Source organism: Monodelphis domestica, chromosome 2 (genome assembly GCF_027887165.1).
Source record: "Monodelphis domestica isolate mMonDom1 chromosome 2, mMonDom1.pri, whole genome shotgun sequence".
NCBI classification, from domain to species: Eukaryota; Metazoa; Chordata; class Mammalia; order Didelphimorphia; family Didelphidae; genus Monodelphis; species Monodelphis domestica.
The window spans coordinates 477,358,976-477,377,125 of record NC_077228.1 but is presented as its reverse complement, the minus strand read 5'-3'; positions in this window follow the sequence as shown (position 1 = coordinate 477,377,125).

Sequence of the window (18,150 nt, the reverse complement as noted above, 5' to 3'; positions counted from 1 at the left end):
AGAGGCTAACATTTAAGGTAGGGAGAGGTTGAGATGTCAAAATATTTCTTGTGTAATTCTTCTAAGAAATTATGAACTTCTAAGTCTTCTAAGTTCTTCTAAGGCTTATGAACTTACTTAGACCAAGGAAGTTTGAGATATAGCAGTTGGATGTATGAATCTACTTAATATTTCCCTTCCTTTGAGATTTCACTATCATGTATCATATGCCTAGTTAGCCAAGTGAATTTACAATTCTCAAAGAGAATAGCCTTAGATTCTAGGAAAGGGAAATGGTAGTGCTCAGCTGACAAATGTCAGAGCAGTTCAAATGGAGAGGAAGGGGAAGGTGCAATAGGAACGCTTGCCCCAAAGTGTTCCTTCCTTCTCACCCAGGTACGTACCTGACCCAAGCTTTGTACATGCCTGTGTGGCCTTGATTCAGTAACCCAAAGAGAATGGAGAAATCAAAAAGCAGAGCTGCTGGTGACCTGAAAGCTAAAGGAAGGCAGCCCATTTTTCCAGTTTAAAATTTGTCCTCATTGGACAAGACAAGGCAGGAAACGATGCCTGGAAAACTGCTGTGGTCTGGCTTGCATTTTGGTTTTAGGTGAATTCAGTAGACATTTACTCAATGGACATAGCAGGGACAGTAGTTACAAAATGTTTCCCCCAAGTGTCAGGGGCTCTCTCTCCCACAAATCTACCCAGAGTCCAGAAGGGGCAAAGTGAGCACAAACCGAATGAGCAATAGTTAGGAAGCTCATATGTAGGGAATGCACATCATCAACCTGATCCAAGAACTATGGAGTTCACTATGAATTGTTTGGTTGTTTAGGGGGTCTGGCTCTTTGCTGTTCAGATGAACTTTAAACTGGAGAACTGAAATAAAGGCACATGTGAATTTTGAATCATTGCCATTAATTTCCCCCATATATATATATGTGTATACATATATATACATACACACACATATATATAAAATACACACACACACACACACACACACACATATATAGTCATTCAAAGCAAATGTCTACATTGGCCATGCCCTAAAATATTTGTATCATTCTCTATTCTGAATTCTTCAGCTCTCCATCAGAAAGTGGGCAATATATTTCACCACTGATTTTCTAGAGTGCTGGTTGGTCACTATAATATAATATAATTCAATATAATTGTATGTATTCCATTTACATAGCATAATTCATTTATACTTTGTCCACTGGTACCTCCTCTCATTTCTCATTTTTTAAAACATCCTTAAGATTTTGTTTTGTTTAGACCAATCTCTACCTTAAACTATCCTTCCTCTAGTTCCTCTCCCCTCTTTTCTTTCTCCCCAATTTCACAGTTGAGTGAAAAGTATTTCTATTCTCAGCTCTTTCTCTCTCTCCATATTCTTTCTTCTTTAGACTAATTTAGATTAGAGAGAGGTTCAAGTGTCAGCTACTCCCCCATTCCTTTATTTGAATAGGCATTTATCTGTTCACAATCATTATGCCAGGCAAATTTCTCTAATGTTCCTTCCCCCACCCCCTTCTAGTGTATTCCTTTTTTCTCTTGCTCTTTTTCCATTCTTAAGATCATCAAGAAATAATAGGGGGGGGGGCAGCTAGGTAGCTCAGTGGATTGAGAACCAAGCCTAGAGATGGGAGGTCTCCTAGGTTCAAATCTGGCCTCAGACACTTCTCAGTTGTGTGACCCTGGGCAAGTCACTTAACCCCCATTGCCTAGCCCTTACCACTCTTCTGCCTTGGAACCAATACACAGTATTGACTCTAAGACAGAAGGTAAGGGTTAAAAAAAATAGGTACTTCTAGGTCTTGTCTAATTTAGACTCCCTCAATGGACCCTGATGATGATAGAGGCCAGAGGAAATACATGTATCACCTCCCCATATTTGAATGTAAGAAGTTTATCCATGTTTAGTCCTTTATCAGCATTCATTTATAATTTTTCCCCCCTATGTTTCTTTTTACTCCTGTGTTTGAACTTCAGAGTTTCTACATAGCTCTTGTCTTTCCATAGGATATACTTGGAAGCTCACCATTTCATTAGAATTCCACCGTCCCCGTTATTTTTGGTCTTTGCCTTCTGGAATGTCATATTCCAAGTTCTTTGCTCCTCCATTATATGGGCAGCTAAATTGTTTGTGATTCTGACTATGGTTCCCTGTGACCCTGGGCAAGTCACTTAACCCTGTTTGCTTTAATTTCCTCATCTATAAAATGAGCTGGAGAAGGAAATGGCAAACTAATCTAGGATCTTTGTCAAGAAAACCCCTAATGGGATCACAGAGCCAGACACAGCTAAATAAATGACTGAACAATAACATGGAATTTTAGGGGGGGGGGGAATCATGTTAGAGAGTTCAATTCCTCTCATTTTTACAGATGAGGAAACTGATGTTTTCATGTCTAAATGCCAACAGTTAAAAGATCATAGCTGGAGAGCTGCAAAGGACCGTAGAGAGCATTTACTCCAATCCCCTCATTTTGTAGATGAAGAAACTGGGACTTAGGGAGATCAAGTGACTTTCCCAAGGTCACATAAGAGAATGAAGTAGCTGGAATTCAAGCTCAGGTCCTACAACTTGAAAGCAGGAATGTGTTGGAGCCAGCTCCTGTAGACTAGAGAACATACTGTTAAACTTTCCATGTGAGTATTCACATTTCAGAAATTGGCAAACCCTACAATCAAGGTTTGATTTATTGTTTTATTGGTTGCCTATACTTAAGCTGATGGAGTGTTAATTCACATTCAACTTTAAAAAATGTGTCATAGGTACATTTTTGGGGAGAGCTACTTGTTTAACATTTACTGGCCCATACCTGCTCTAGAGCTCTGCTGTTGTTAATTTGTATCCAGCTCTTTCCAATCCCATTAGGGATTTCTTGGTAAAGATATTGGAGTGGTTTGCAATTTCCCCTCCTACATCAGTTTATATAAGAGGAAACTGAGGCCAACAGGGTTAAGTGACTTGCCCAGGATCACACAACTAGTAAATGTCCGAGGGCAGATTTGAACCCAGGAATATGAATATTCCTGGTTTCTAGCCCAATGCTCTATCCACTGCATCACCTATCTGCCCTCTGCTCTAAGCTAGTGCTCTATTATGTTTTGTTGCCAAGATCATAAAATGAATTTATGGCAGAGGTTTGACTTTATACTCCCCAGAGTGAGATGTTCTTTCTGCTCTATTAGTTATAGATGAACTATCTTTTTCTATTTTTTTCATAAAGTATAAAATAATAGAGATGTGGACCTAACTAGGATTCTCAAAATGTCCTAAATTGTCCTAAATAAATAATAAATAAATGTCCTAAATAAACAAAAACATATATAAAGTCTACATATCTGCTTTGTACTGGGTTGTATAGGTAATAGGGGCTCAATATTAATTGATTAGAAAGAAGAGAGTTTTAATTTAAACTATCAAGCAACATTTCCCTCTCCCAGACTTCTGCCAACATTCATAACCTTAGAGCAGTGATGGTGAACCTATGGCATGCATGCCAAAAAGGAAACACAGAGTCCTCTCTGAGGACACCCATGCATTCACCTGCCAGAGTTCATTACTAGAAAGCTAGAGGGGCTTGGAGCAGAGCTGTTCCCCTTCCCTATTCCATGCACCTGAGAATATTCCTTACTTCACCCACACCTCTGCCCAACAGCCCAATGGAAGCACTTCCTCCCTCCCCTGTCTGGAGTAAAGTAGTGGGGGTGGGGTGGGGCTCACATGCCACATGAGGGTGTGGCACAAATGGCAGCCTATTGACTCTGTAGAGAAGGTAATTCCTGTGGTGGAGTTGGAGAGGAGTCAGGTTTGACAGGAGCATAGCTCACAATGTGGCACATAGCAGGAGGAGAGCAGAGCTGGAGAGGAGCATGAGTGCTTGGCCCACTCTCCTCCCTCTCTCTAACTGTGCCTCTCATCACCCCCACCCCCCAGCAACCCTTAGGGGGTCAATGATGTTTTCACATAAAAAGAAAGTAACACATTTAGACAAAGGGAGATTTTCTTGGTATACACTCACATTCTACAAGTGAGTTCTACGGAAGATGAAAGAGTAAAAATAAACATTTATTACATGCCTACTATGTGTTGGGAGTTGTACAATGATTTTCTGTATTTTGAAAAAATAGAATTTTATAGATGCTATCAGCATCCTCTACAGCTTGGCTTGCTGACATAATGAGTGTGAATAAATTTCATATTGCAGCAAGAAGCAATCCACAGGGATTAGAAAGGGCATTAACTCCATTCTCATCAAAATGCAGGACTGGCTTAGCTCATCTCTTAGGTTTCATTAGGCCAGTCACTGTTGGAGAAAGGATGCTGATAAGATTGATCCAATGCATGTACTTTTGTAAAACATACAAAGCCCTCAACAGTTTTATAATTCTAAAATATATTGTGTTTCTTAGGTTAATTTATTTTAATTGTACTAAATATAGTTAAATGGTGTATAGTGAAAGAAAATGGGAGGGAATGGTTCCAAGTAGCAGGAAGGAATAATAGTGCTGCAGCTGGAAAATTGAATTTTCTCCCATTATGTTTTCCCCCATTTGTGATTTAAATCAGAAATATTTTTTGCTCAAAATTCTACAGGATACCTTGGGGATACATAGCTAAATCTGGTGATGAATCCAATAAAATGAAGATCCATTTAACTTCCACCTTTAAACAAAAATTGTAGCTCCATCAATCCCAAAGGCAGGCTTTACCCAGCATCCTGAAATTATGATACCCTCTGCTGAGTTGTTAGCCACATTGCATCATGGCCACGCTTGCCAGATTGCAAATAGCTCTTTGTTAATTTACTGAAGATTTATATTCATAATGGTGAAATTAGTTTTTTTAGAAACTTTTTTGTATTAAACAAATCATAGACCAGTTAGCAATATGAACACTTATGATGATGTAAATAAATGAATTTAAGTGTAAATACTACTCAGTTTGGGAGCCTTTATACCTTGGGAGAGCAAAAAGACATGGGAGACATAGAGGCAGCATGGATATTGGAAAGGCAAGCAAGGGCAGTTTGTGGCTCAGTGAATTGACAGTCAGGTCCAGAGACAGGAAGTCCTGGGTTCAAATATGACCTCAGAAACTTTTTAACTGTATGACCCTGGGCAAGTCACTTATCTAGATTGCCTACATTTTACCACTCTTCTGCCTTGGAACCAATACACAATATTAATTCTAAAATGGAAGGTAAGGGTTTTTTTTTTTAAATATAAAAAAGAAAGGCAGGTGACAAAGATCTTAGTTTGAATTTTTGCTTGTCTGTTTACATGATCTTTATGAATTTACTTCCTGCTTGGACCTTGGATTCCCATCTGTAAAATGGGTGACAATAGAGATGACCTCTAAATTCTTCTAGGATGTCTGCTAGAGAAACAGTTTGGGGTAGGGGAGAGAGTTCTGTGATGGAGTCAGAAAGACTTAGATTCAAATCCTCTTTCAGGCTAGCTGTGCAAACTCGGCCAAATCTCTTTGCACTCAAATTTTGTTAAACATTTACCAGAATACCTTTGCTTATAGCCATCAAAATAAAAAAATGGATTGGCATGTTCGGCCTAATATGTATGCTATCTGGTCAAGGACCACCTCACAGTTTAATTTTCTAATTCAAGTTTAGCAACAACAATTTTCACATTAATATATGCCTTTAAAAATAAAATTTAAGTTTAATTTGCATACATACACAAATATATACATATAGATATGTACACCCTCTTACTTTCTATCTCAGAATTGATAATAAGTATTAATTTCAGGGCAGAAGAGTGGTAAAGGTTAGGCTGTTGGGGTTAGGTGACTTGCCCAGAGTTACAAAGCTATGAAGTATCCAAGGCCAGATTTTAATCCAGGACCTCCCATCTCTAGGCCTGGTGCTCTAGCCATTGAGCCACTGATATGCTCATAATTTGCATATATTTTAAATGTAATGTCTTGTCATTTAATATATTCTCAATGAAATGCTTATAGTATTATTTTTTATCTGTAAATATTTTGATAACCATATTTCAATATAATCTATTTTCTTTGTAATTTTATGTATTTAAAAGCATTATTTTGAAGGCTTTCTAAGATGCCAAAAGGGTCCATGACACAAATAAAGCTAATAACAAAAGAGGAATACAAAAGCATAAAGGAATACTGCAAGAATTTTTACAGGAGTACTAAAGCTCACAACGATCTTACTGGCAAGGAAAGTTAAGGACATCAAATAGGGTATTTTAAGTTATATTGTCTAAAAAAAAAAGGAGGATCCAGGAAGGGATAGGACAATTGCTTGGGGGTAATGAGAAGATGATGGAGTAAAAGCAGAATGGCTAAATTTTTATTTTGTTACCCTTTTCTCTATTGAGGAAAGTGATCTTCAGACTGGACAGGATGGAATAGAGATAGCTAATATATGTAGAAACCTAAAATCAGTAATGAGATAATGAAAAAGCACTTAGCTGCTGCTGACAAGTTCTAGTTTGTAGTTCTTGAGCCTTTGAAATAACTGCAAGAGGTGGCTGCTGAATTATTATCAGCATCTGGGAGAATGGAAGAGAGGCTACAAGACTGAAAAAGGCTAGATATTATCTTATGTTAAAAGGCAAAAAATAAAAAACAAAGAGAGTAGAATCTAAGTACATGAGGCCAATAAACAACTTCTTACCAGGCAAAATTATAGAATGTGTTTTTAAAGGGATGGTTAGTGAACATATAGAAAGGGAAGCAGTGATCATAAGGCTTCTTTAAGAACTGGCCTTGCCAGACTAATCTCAATTCTTTTTTTGGCAAGGTTTCTAGACAGGGAAGTCAATATGATGTTATAGTTACATTTACTGAGATTTCAGCAAAGTATTTGATGGTTGTTTTTATGTTACTCTTATGGATAAGATAGAGAAATACACTAGAAATTAAGTGATTTAGATCAGATTAAATAATGTAACTGGAAGAGTATTCAATAAGAGTTCAATGCCAACCTGGAGGTTTCTAATGGAATGACTCAGTGATCTCTCCTTGGTCCTGTGTTATTTAACAGTTTTATCAATAACTTGGAAAAAAGGCATAGAAAGCATGCTTATAAAATCTGCAGATGGTACAAGTTTGAGAGAGATAGCCAATGTACTGGATGACAGGGATACAGCATTATAGAATTGAAGTATCAAATTGATTCCAATCCAATCCAAAAACCATTTATTAAACACCTAGTATGTGCCAAGCACTGTACTAAGTCCTAGGGATACAATTATTAGAAAGACAGTCCCTGCCCTCAAGGAGCTTACAATCTAGAGGGAGAGACAACACACAAAAGGAGGAAGGGAGTGGGATGGAGAATGGGACACCAGGGTTAACTGCCAAGGGGGTATCTTCTTCCATAGAGTTGAAACCAGGCAGGGCAGCAGATGCAGAGTGGAGTGAACCCCTCTGAAGAGATTTCAATGACCATATAGTTCAAATCCTATATGGAAGGTATTCCCACTATTGACCTATTCAAATGGTTTAGCTGGTGGGGAAGTAGATACAGTGCTGGGTCTGGCATTAGGAAGATCTGACTCTGGGGCTCTGAAATAATTGTCAGAGATGGTTACTGAATCATCAGCAACTTGGAGAAGGAAAGAGTTGGTACAAGGCTGAAAAGAGATAGATATTGACCCAGGTTAAAAACCAAAAAATAAAGTGGGTAGAACCTTAAAAAAAGTGTTTAGCATAAAACTTGGCATAGAGTAGGTGCTATTCTCCTTCCCCCCCCCTTCTTTTTGCAATTTCCACCAAATAGCTCCTAGTTCTGCCTTTTAGGGGCAAACATAACAAGTCTAATTTCCCCTCCACACAATAGTCTTTCAAATATTTGAATACAGCTATTATTTGGCCTCTGAGTTTTTTCTTATTTGGGTTAAATATACACAATTCCTTCAAAAGATCCTCATTTGACACCATCTCAGAACCTTTCACCATCATCATTGCCTTTCCCCAGACTCTTTTCAAACTATCAATATCTTTCTTTTTAAAAAATTAAATTAATTTATTATTAACATTTTTCAAAAATTTGAGTTCCAAATTTTCACTTTTCCCTCCCCTCCCCTTTTCCCTGACATGGTAGGCAATCTGATATAGATTTTACATGTGTAATCATATAAAACATATTAATATTTTTCTGAAATTGTAATGTCAAGAACTGAATATGATATATCATATGAAGTCAGATGAGGGTAAAGTATGATGGCAGTTATCTCCATTGTCTTGGAAGCTATGCCTCTCTTTCCTTTAAAATAAAAAAAAACAAACTCTTACATTTTGAATCAGTACTGTGTGTGGGTTCCAAGGCAGAGGGACAGTAAGGGCTAGGTAACTGGAGTTAAATGACTTGTTCAGGGTCACGTAGCTAGGAAGTGTCTGAGACCATATTTGAAAGCAGGACCTCTTATCTCTAGGCCTGGCTCTCAGTCCACTGAGCCACCCAGCTGCCCCCAGCCATGCCTCTCAATATTGACTCAGTGCAGCCCAAGATCACATTATTTCTTTTGGCTGCCACATCTTACTAAAACCACAGATTGAAAATTTATCTCAGATCACTTCAACTACCCTCCCCATTCAGATCTTTTTGAGAATGACTGTGGTTTAGCCATGCTTTTCCTATCTTGTGCTTATCTGGATTGTTATAATAGAGTGAAAGCACGAGGTTCAAAGAGAAGAAGAAAGTGATTTATCTTGGTCACATATCTAGGAACTTCCAAAAGCAAGATTTTAATCCAAGTATCTCAATTCCAGGTCCGGCTACCTTTGTACTACACTATGATGTCTAATTAATTTCTATTGAGGAGTTTTATGTTTTTGAATTCACTTGAATTTTTTCTATAGAAAGCAACTTGGTGAGAAATCACTTTAATCAACAAATATTGAGCAAGTTAATAAACCGTGCAAGAGACAACATACTTATTGGACATGGTATCAGGAAAACATGAGTTCAAATCCCAAATTAGATAAGTAAATCATTTAATGTCTCTTAGTTTCAGCATTGTCTTTTGCAAAACCAACCAACAAACAAAAAATAACCCAAATCAAAAAACAACAATCCCTGTAGCTCTTACCTCACAGGATTATTTAAATGAGACAATTCAAGTATTATTGAAGATTATCTCCAATTCATATTGTGTATATCTAGTTTGTACATAGTGGTTGGCATTTTGCCTTTCTCATTGGCCTGGGAGCTCCCTGAGGGCAGGGACCATCTTTTGCTTTTCTTTGTATCCACAGTGTGTGGATACACACTGTGTGTACGCACAGAGTGTGGCACCCAGCAGATGCTTATCAATCATGCTTGTTGACAATTTGACTTGAAAAACATTGACATTAAATCTTGCAAGTAGCTGCCAACTCTTATTAATATTACTCTTCTAAAATCATTTTGTAATGCCTCAATGTGGCATGGAGGTGACCATGGATTTTTGAAGTTCTAATAGTGTGTGAATTGAATATCTAGGGGATCTCCTATCCAGATTAATCCTGGGAAAGACTCCCCAGTGGATGGACAGAGGAGTCACAGAGTCATATATCTGACTTGACAGCCCTGGGGCACCACGGAAGCCAGATGGCAAAGCATTGGTCAACGGAAGGGTCTTGGGGGAGAAGCTTAGGTTTGAAAAGCTAGTGCCAAAAGAGGAGTCAGCGTCTTTGCATCCATACTGGTCTCTGGTCTGGCTCTCTCTGGGCTTGCTCCTAGTGGCTTTTTATCTTGGCTCTTGATCTCTGACAAGTGGCAGTGCAGAGGGAAACACTGTAATAGGGGACTGGATTTTTATCTTAAATTAGAAAGACTGGAAACCTCGTTTCTCTTCTTTCTCTTTACTAATAAATACTCATAGATCTAATAAGAAGTCTCCAATATTATTTAATAATGCCAGTAGATTGCAAATTCCATCTTTGAATATGACTGCAGTCATAGTTCCTATATGCCATCCTAATGATAAAGAAGGTTGTAATCTTCATAACTCAAATGTATATGATACTTTAATGTTTACAAAATCCAATACTCATGACAACCCTTTGGGATAGTTATTTCAGGAATTATAGTCCCCATTTCGCAGTTGATAAAACTGAGTCCAGCAAGATCAAGTCATGGAATGAGTAGCTATCAGAGGCAAAGATTTGATTCCAGGTTCTCTGACTCCAGATTTGGAGCTCTGTTTCCTATGTTAGAGTGTCTCCTTCGATGACCAGATTTACCTTTTTACACTATTGCAATTCAGGATGTGTGTGCTAACACATAGGGGACATTGTGGGTTGTGACTTCTTGGTGGAGGGAGTATTTGCATTAATGAAATCATAGTTTTATTGAAGAAATGACTGTATTCCTATTTATCCAACTATCTCCTGCTACTCTGAAGAATTGATGGATATTCCACAAGTGTCGAGCAAGACCAGGAGGTATACTGGACACTGGAAAACTGGACTGATCTTTTATCCTTCTTGCAGCTGACTTAAAAAAACAACCTTGTCTTCTGTCTTAGAGTCAGTACTATGCATTGGTTCCAAGGCAGAAGAGCTGTAAAGGGCTAGGCAATGGGGGTTAAGTCACACCGCTAGGAAGTATTCACCTAGCTGTCCCTTTACAGCTGACTTTAAAGTCTCTGTCCACAGAAGGTGGGGCAGTACTGTATCTCTGACATTGGGATGCCTAATCAGAAACAGGGAAGTGCTCAGAAGGTGTGGTCAAGGCTATAGCCAACACATACCTTTCAACACTAGAATTACTGTTGCTCAAACTTTACTGTCCTGTGACTAATAAAGCAAACAGCTCTCTGCTTAGTCTAGTAAACAAGGGCTTTTTCCCCCTGGGGATGCCCATGGAAATGGGGCTGACAGACACACAGGAAAGTCTGTCTAGAAAATCAGATTCCCTTGGGTTTACAAAAAAAACAAAAAACAAACCACCACTACCACGAAAGCCTCAAGTGGCTTCTCTTTCTTACTCTTCCTTTTTCCAAAAGTTAGGAACTGCTGAATGTATGACAGATTCAGGATATCAAATAATCTAAACAGTAGAATGCTGGGACAAAACTAGTATGATAGAATTTACCAGGGAGAAATGCAAAGTCTTCTGCTTGAATTAGAAAAAAGTCAAATTCTCACATCAACATGTGAGGGGTAAGGTAGAATTAAATGGAAGTTGTGAAAAAGACCTGGGGGTTTTAATCTATTGGAAGTTTAAGGGGTCATCTAGGTGACTAGGTGGATTGACAGTCAAGCCTAGAGATGGAGTTGGGAGGTCCTGGGTTCAAATTAGGCTGCAGATACTTCCTAGCTGTATGACCCTGGGCAAGTCACTTAACCCCCCTTGCCTAGCCCTTACTGCTCTTCTGCCTTAGAACAAATACCCAGAATTAATTCTAAGACAGAAGGTAAGGGTTTAAAAAACAAAGGGAGTTTAATATACGTCCATCATGTGGCATGTCAGTAAAAAACAAAACAAAACTATATCAAGAGTGTTATACTGGACTACTACTGAGGTGTCAGCTCTGCTGTCCTGTTCTGGTCAGGCCACTTGAAGGGTTTTGGGTTGAGAGAGAGAGAGAGAGAGAGAGAGAGAGAGAGAGAGAGAGAGAGAGAGAGAGAGAGAGAGAGAGAGAGAGAGAGAGAGAGAGAGAGAGACAGAGAGAGAGAGAGAGAGAGAGAGAGAGAGAGAGAGAGAGAGAGAAAGAGACAGTAGACTGAAAGAGATGAAGAGACTCCTAGAGAGAGAATGGAAAGTATCTAGAGGGGTTTAACAAGGATTGGGAAGGGTCTCCAGATGGGCTGAAGGGTCTGGAGTTATTTAACATGGAGGAGAGAAGACATTTGAAAGGCTATCAATTGGAAGGTGAATTAGACTTTTTCTGCTTTGGAACCCAGATGGCAGAAACTGGAAACAATGGGTATTAGTTAGAAAGAGGAAGATTTCGGCTTGATGTGAGGAAAACCTTCCCAATAAGAGCTCTCTGAATAGGTAATGGGCTTCCTCAGGAAGTGGGGAGTTTCCCCTATCCTATTTAGAAATCTACACATAGACACTGTGGGCATGATTGAAGGATTTTATTTCTTCTACTGCTTGGATGGTGACATTACCTGCTTAATACTCTAGGTTTAAAGAGGAGATGCCAGAGCTTCAAAGGGCAGATCAAACAGATGGGAGAGGGAAGCAGGGGGTTGCCGTCAAGACAGAAGCGGGGTATGGAGTGGTATGGCTCTAACATAAGGCTTCCAGATGGCCCCTCAGTCCTTTGCCAAGGTGAGAGGCTTCAGCTGTTCTCCAGTCTTCCCCTAAGATTTCAACAGTCCCCCAGCCTGCCGTGAAAGGCTTTTGAAAACATCCCAAGGAAGAGACAAAATTGCATCATAAGCATTTACTGCTGGGGTCATGAGTTAGGAAGTGATTGTGTCCCTCTCATTATGCTGAGGAGTCAAGGAGGATGGAATTAGATTATAATTGTTTGGAGGTGGCAGAGATTGTAACCATGCAGAGAATGTTTTCACTACTTGATTCTTTTTCCTTTTTATACTGTTTCATATATTAAGTACATATAGTTTGCTTTCTTTATATTTCTCTTGTATGGGGTGGCAAATAAGGATTGAATGAATGGAACTTGAGCTATGAATCACATGATTGATGACCCAAAACAGCCACAACAAACCTGGGGGTAACAAAGAAGTGGTGGGCAAAGACTTCTCACCGCTCATTGGTGATGTTACTGATTGAATAACTGTTCTTGTACAGGTGAGATTAGATGTTCTCTCATCCCTGGTTTTGACTTGAGATTCTGTGATTCTAGGCAGCTAGGTGGGTCAGTGAATAGAATTTTGGGCCTGGAGTCAAGGAGCTCAGATATGACCTCAGATATTCCATAGCTATGTGACCCTGGGCAAGTCACTTGACCTTTCAGCCTCAGGTTCTCCATCTGTAAAATGAGGATGATAATAGCTCCTAACCTCCCCAGTTTGTTGTGAAGATGAGTTAATATTAAGTGCTTGCAAAACTTAAAGCAACATATAAATGCTATTGCTATTATTAAATCCCCATTTTACAGAGAAAACTGAGGCACAAAAAGATTAAAGTGACTTGTCCAAAGCCACACAGTTTATAATTTTTCTGATGTACAGACACAGATATTTCAAATTGAGTTCTGTTCTTCTGATTCTAAGACCAATGCTTTTTCTTCCATGCCACACTGTCTCCGAATTCATTTGTTGGGATAGGCAGCATGGACTTTGGGGGGGGGAAACTTAGGGTCCGATCTCATTAAGGGTTAAATAAATATGAACTAATATCATTATTAACCACCTAATAGCTTATTTATGATCTAGTAGAAAGAACATCTGCTTTGCAGTTAATAATACAGGCATATGTTATTTCTCCTCTTTAAAATGAGGGCTCTTTGGAAGAAGGGAATATTTGGCTTTTCTCTTTTTATCCCTGTCACTTGGCATAGTACATATGACTATCCTCATCTTGGTTTGATATATTGCAGTTCAGCATAAGGACTTAAACAAGAATTTTTGGGGAGTTTTGTGGAAGCTGAAGATGACACTCAAGGACCAAAAAGTCTAGAAACTCATGAAATGCATTCTTACTCTGAAATTTACAATAAAGTACTCTAAATCCCCCTGTAAAAGAAAAGGAAAAAAAATTAGATTTCTCTGGTACAAAGAGAGGGTAAAAAATTTGCTTAGATTTTCTAGATCATAAGGCCCATGCTCTTAACCCCAACAATGTGCATACAGTAAAAAGAAATTCTTTTTAAAAATTCATTCAGTCATCCATCCAACTGGGGTCAGAGGTGGTTGTTGTATGGTCATTCAGTCACCTCATAGACCAGTACTGTCCATGAGGTTTTCTTGGCAAAGAAACTAGAGTAGTTTGCTATTTCCTACTCCAGAAGACTATGGCAAATGGAAGTTAAGTAACTGCCTAGGATCACACAGATATTAAGTGTCTGAGGCTGGATCTGAACTCAGGTCTTCCTGACTCCAGGTCCAACACTCAATCCACTGAGCCATCAACCTGGGCTCAAATCCTGATCTTGTTACTTGCTACCTGATGGTCCTTTACTATCTTAACTTGAATTTCATGCTCTGTAAAATGAGGGAGTTGAACTAAATACTTACTTAAGGTCTCTTCTTAGCTCTAAATCTATGTTTCTAAAGGAACATGAGTTTTGAGTTCCAGACAACTGAAAAGATAGAGAAATTTCAGAACTTAGGTTCAAAGGAATAGGCAAGGGGATAATGAGTGATTCCCTAAACAAGTTACATAAAAACATGCTTTACTGGACCAGCTGAGTGGACCCGGTGGATAGAGAGCCAGGCTTGGAGATGGGAGGTTCAAATATGACCTCAGACACTTCCTACTGTGTGACCTTGGACAAGTCATTTAACCCCAACTGCTTAGCTCTTACTGCTCTTCTACCTTATAACATACTTAGTATTGATTCTAAAACAGAAGGAAAAGATTTAAAAGTTTTTACTTATTGACTACAATGAATGTTTTTTTTCATGGAGCACTGCTAATAATCTCTGCTTCTTGATTCTGGTTATATTTTTAGTCATATGCCCTATTTTGGCCAGTATGATAATGATAAAGTATAATGAAATTCCTTGGAAGGTTGATTCCTTAATTAGTTGTCCCTCTGCAAAATTTTTAGTATTTAGGGCCCACTAGCAATTTGATCCACAAGAATTTAATTGAAAGACTTGGCCTTAGACTGAAATTTTAAGCCAGTTTCTTTATTTTTCCCCCTCAATTACATGTAAACAAAAATTAACATTTATTAAAAAATTTTTTTAAACCCTTACCTTCCCTCTTGGAGTCAATACTGTGTATTGGTTCCAAGGCAGAAGAGTGGTAAGGGCTAAGCAATGGGGGTTAAGTGACTTGCCCAGGGTCACACAGCTGGGAAGTGTTTAAGTCCAGATTTGAACCTAGGACCTCCCATCTCTAGGCCTGGCTCTCAATCCACTGAGCTACCCAGCTACCCCCGTATTAAAAAATTTTTGAGTTCTGTAATAATTAAAATAGTTGGAGTAGTAAGCTGTAGTGAATAAAATAGTGGAAGACAATTTGTGGCCGCTAAAAGAGTGGATGAGTAAGTTGTGACCACAGGAAATATGTTTTCACTACAGTGTTTTGTTTTTAAATCAAATATAAGGTGGTTGCCAGGGAAATAGTCCCAATTATTCAAATATACCCAAGTCAGCTGGGTTTTATAGAGATTTTAATGAATACAAATGAGGAATTAAAGAAAAGGAGAGAAAGAGAGAAAAAGGGGAATAATGAGAAAAGGATAGGCCAGCCCAGGGCAGCCCTGGACAACCCAGGCCTAAGCCCTTAAGAGAAAGATCAGTCAGTTCTTAATCACTCACCACAAGATCTGTCCAAGCAAGGATTCTAGTGACACCAGGCCAGCATCATCTCAGCTGCCTCAACCAGCTCAATCCTCAATCTGAAAATACATCTGAATGAATCTGAGCTCCTATTTAAGGGGCATTTTCTCCTATGTCACCTCCCCTAAGTCCTTATATCTACCAATCATAGTAGACGTTTTTCAAAGGACAGACCATTCTTAGTTCATACCTGAGTAGACTAATCTTTTTGAGTAATTCACACCAGGAAAGCTCTGAGTAAGTTTATCACCTCTTTGTTCCTTGTAAATTCACAAGTTGCTTGACCTTTATAGGTACTTAGCACCCTTGTATTAGTCTTAAAATAGGCATGGCTTAAGAACTTTTTGTCCCACCATAAGTATGGGTTTAAGTACTTTTCATTGTTCAGAAAGGAGTTTATGACTTTATCTTCCCCTAAGGCATACTTAAGTATGGTGAAGTAGAGTTCTCACATGCCTGATCTAAGTTACTTTCACTGCCCAAATGGAGAATGGTCCCAATGGGGAATTTTTAAGTTTTGCAATCCTAACCCTATGAAGTAGGGTTTGAGAATTTTTAAGGTTCACAGTTCCAAATTCTTTCTCTCTCCCTTATTTGAGAAAGCAAGCAATTTGAAATTGATTATACATGAACAATCATGCAAAACATTTTCAAGTTAGCCAAGCTGTGAAAGAAAATGTAGACAAAAAACTCAACAAGAATAAAGATTTAAAAGTATGCTTCAATCTGCATCCAAACATCAACAGTTCTTCCTTTGGAGGTAGAGAGCATTTGGGGGGAATTATTTTATATTTATTATATATGTAACATAACATTATGGGTTATATATTTTCTATTTTGGATAAATATATTATTATATTTCAAGTTAATTTCTAACAAAGAAATACCATGTTTCCTTAATTATTTTTCTCAAGAGATTTGTAACATCTTTGCAAATTGAATCATACTTGGAAGTATCAATAGAATTAAACTCTTTGAACCTGCATGAAAAAAGTACTAGATTGGGAGTCAAAACACGAGTTCAAATCCTGTCTTAGCTAATTACTCTTGTGACATATATTCATCAGTTTGTTCACTAAAAAAGGTTACATTTGGTGACTTTTAAGTTTCTGTCCAACCTCCTTCCCCAAGGTTTAAATTTAAATGAAATAGTCCTAGAAATAGGAAACACTTGTTGAAAGTCATACAGGTAGAGAGGAGCCAGTCTAGAATTAAAACTCAGTTACTCACAGTCCAAATTCATTGTTTTTTTCTGCCCTGCCTACTAGTTAGTCAGTCAATAAACATTTGTTGAATACTATGTGCTAAGTCCTGTGCTAAGTACTAAGACTACAAATAAAAACAAAAAGCAAAACAATCCCTGCCCAGAAGGAGCTCACATTCTAAAGGGGGATGACAACATATTACATAAAAAAGGAAGCTGAGAAGTGTATATGGTTGGGGAAAAGTGAAGATGGGGGGAAGGAGATGGTAGGTTTTGGAGGAAGTCCAGATTTCAGCGTGTAGAGGAAGGAAATATGACTGGTCTAGGAATACCACATGATTCAGTTATAAGTCCTGTGAATAATCACTCTATAATTAGTTTTCTAGGTTTAGAGTCAAATGATTCATTCATTCACCTCAAAAACTATATCAGAAGTCTAGTTCTTTTCCCACTAAACTTTAAGATCATGGCATTCCCTTCCAGTTTGAGCATTATGAGATTCAGAGGCAAGAAATTATCCTAATATTTGGGGTTCATCGTCCTATAGGGAAAGACTGCTGAAACTGGATTCATAGGACTTGGGTTAAAATCCTAGGTTTTTCACACACTGCTGTCAGCCTCAGTTTTTTCATGACAGTAAAATAAAGGCAGCTAGATGGTGCTGGGTCTGGAATCAGGAAAACTCATCTTCCCAAGTTCACATCTGGCCTCAGACACTTAGTAGCTAGATGACCTTGGGCAATTCACTTTACCCTGTTTGTCCCAGTTTCCTCATACGTAAAAGTTGCTGAAGAAGGAAATGGCAAGCCACTCCAGTATCTTTGCCAAGAAAACCCCAAAGAAGGTCAAGGACAGTCAAACATCACTGAAAATGACTGAAGAACAACAATAAAATAAGCATTGGACTAGATGACCTGATAGCTCCAGTTGTAGATCTTTGATTGGTGGATGTGGGGAAAAAGTTCTTGGTAAAATGGCTGGTGTGAGCTTTGCATTGTCCCTTGGTGAAAAGCTGGGCTTCTGAGGACAAAATTTCAGAGACTTTTAATAATTATAATAATAATTATAAGGATATATGGTGCTTTGAGGTTTGCAAAGCATTTTAAATGTCATCTCATTTGGTCCTTACAACACTCTTATAAGGTGTTATTCAGTTATTTCTGATGTGTCTGTCTGTGAGTCCATTTAGGGTTTTCTTGGCAAAGATACTGAACTGATTTGCCATGCCCTTCTCCGGCTCATTTTACAAATGAGAAACTGAGGCAAAGAGGGTTAAGTGATTTGCCCAGGGTTACCCAGCTAGTAAGAGTCTGAGACCAGGAAGATGAGCATTCCTGATTCCAACTTTGAGTATATGCTAATATTTCTGCCTGAAGACCATAGGATGATAGCCTAAAAAAATTATTTAGTATTTTGTTTTGCCAAGAATTTTACATATATTGCCTCATTATATATAGTCCATGCTCTATCCATTATTATCCTCTTTGCAGATGTGGAACCTGAAGGAGATAAAGGTTGTGACATTTCCAAAGTCACTCAGATT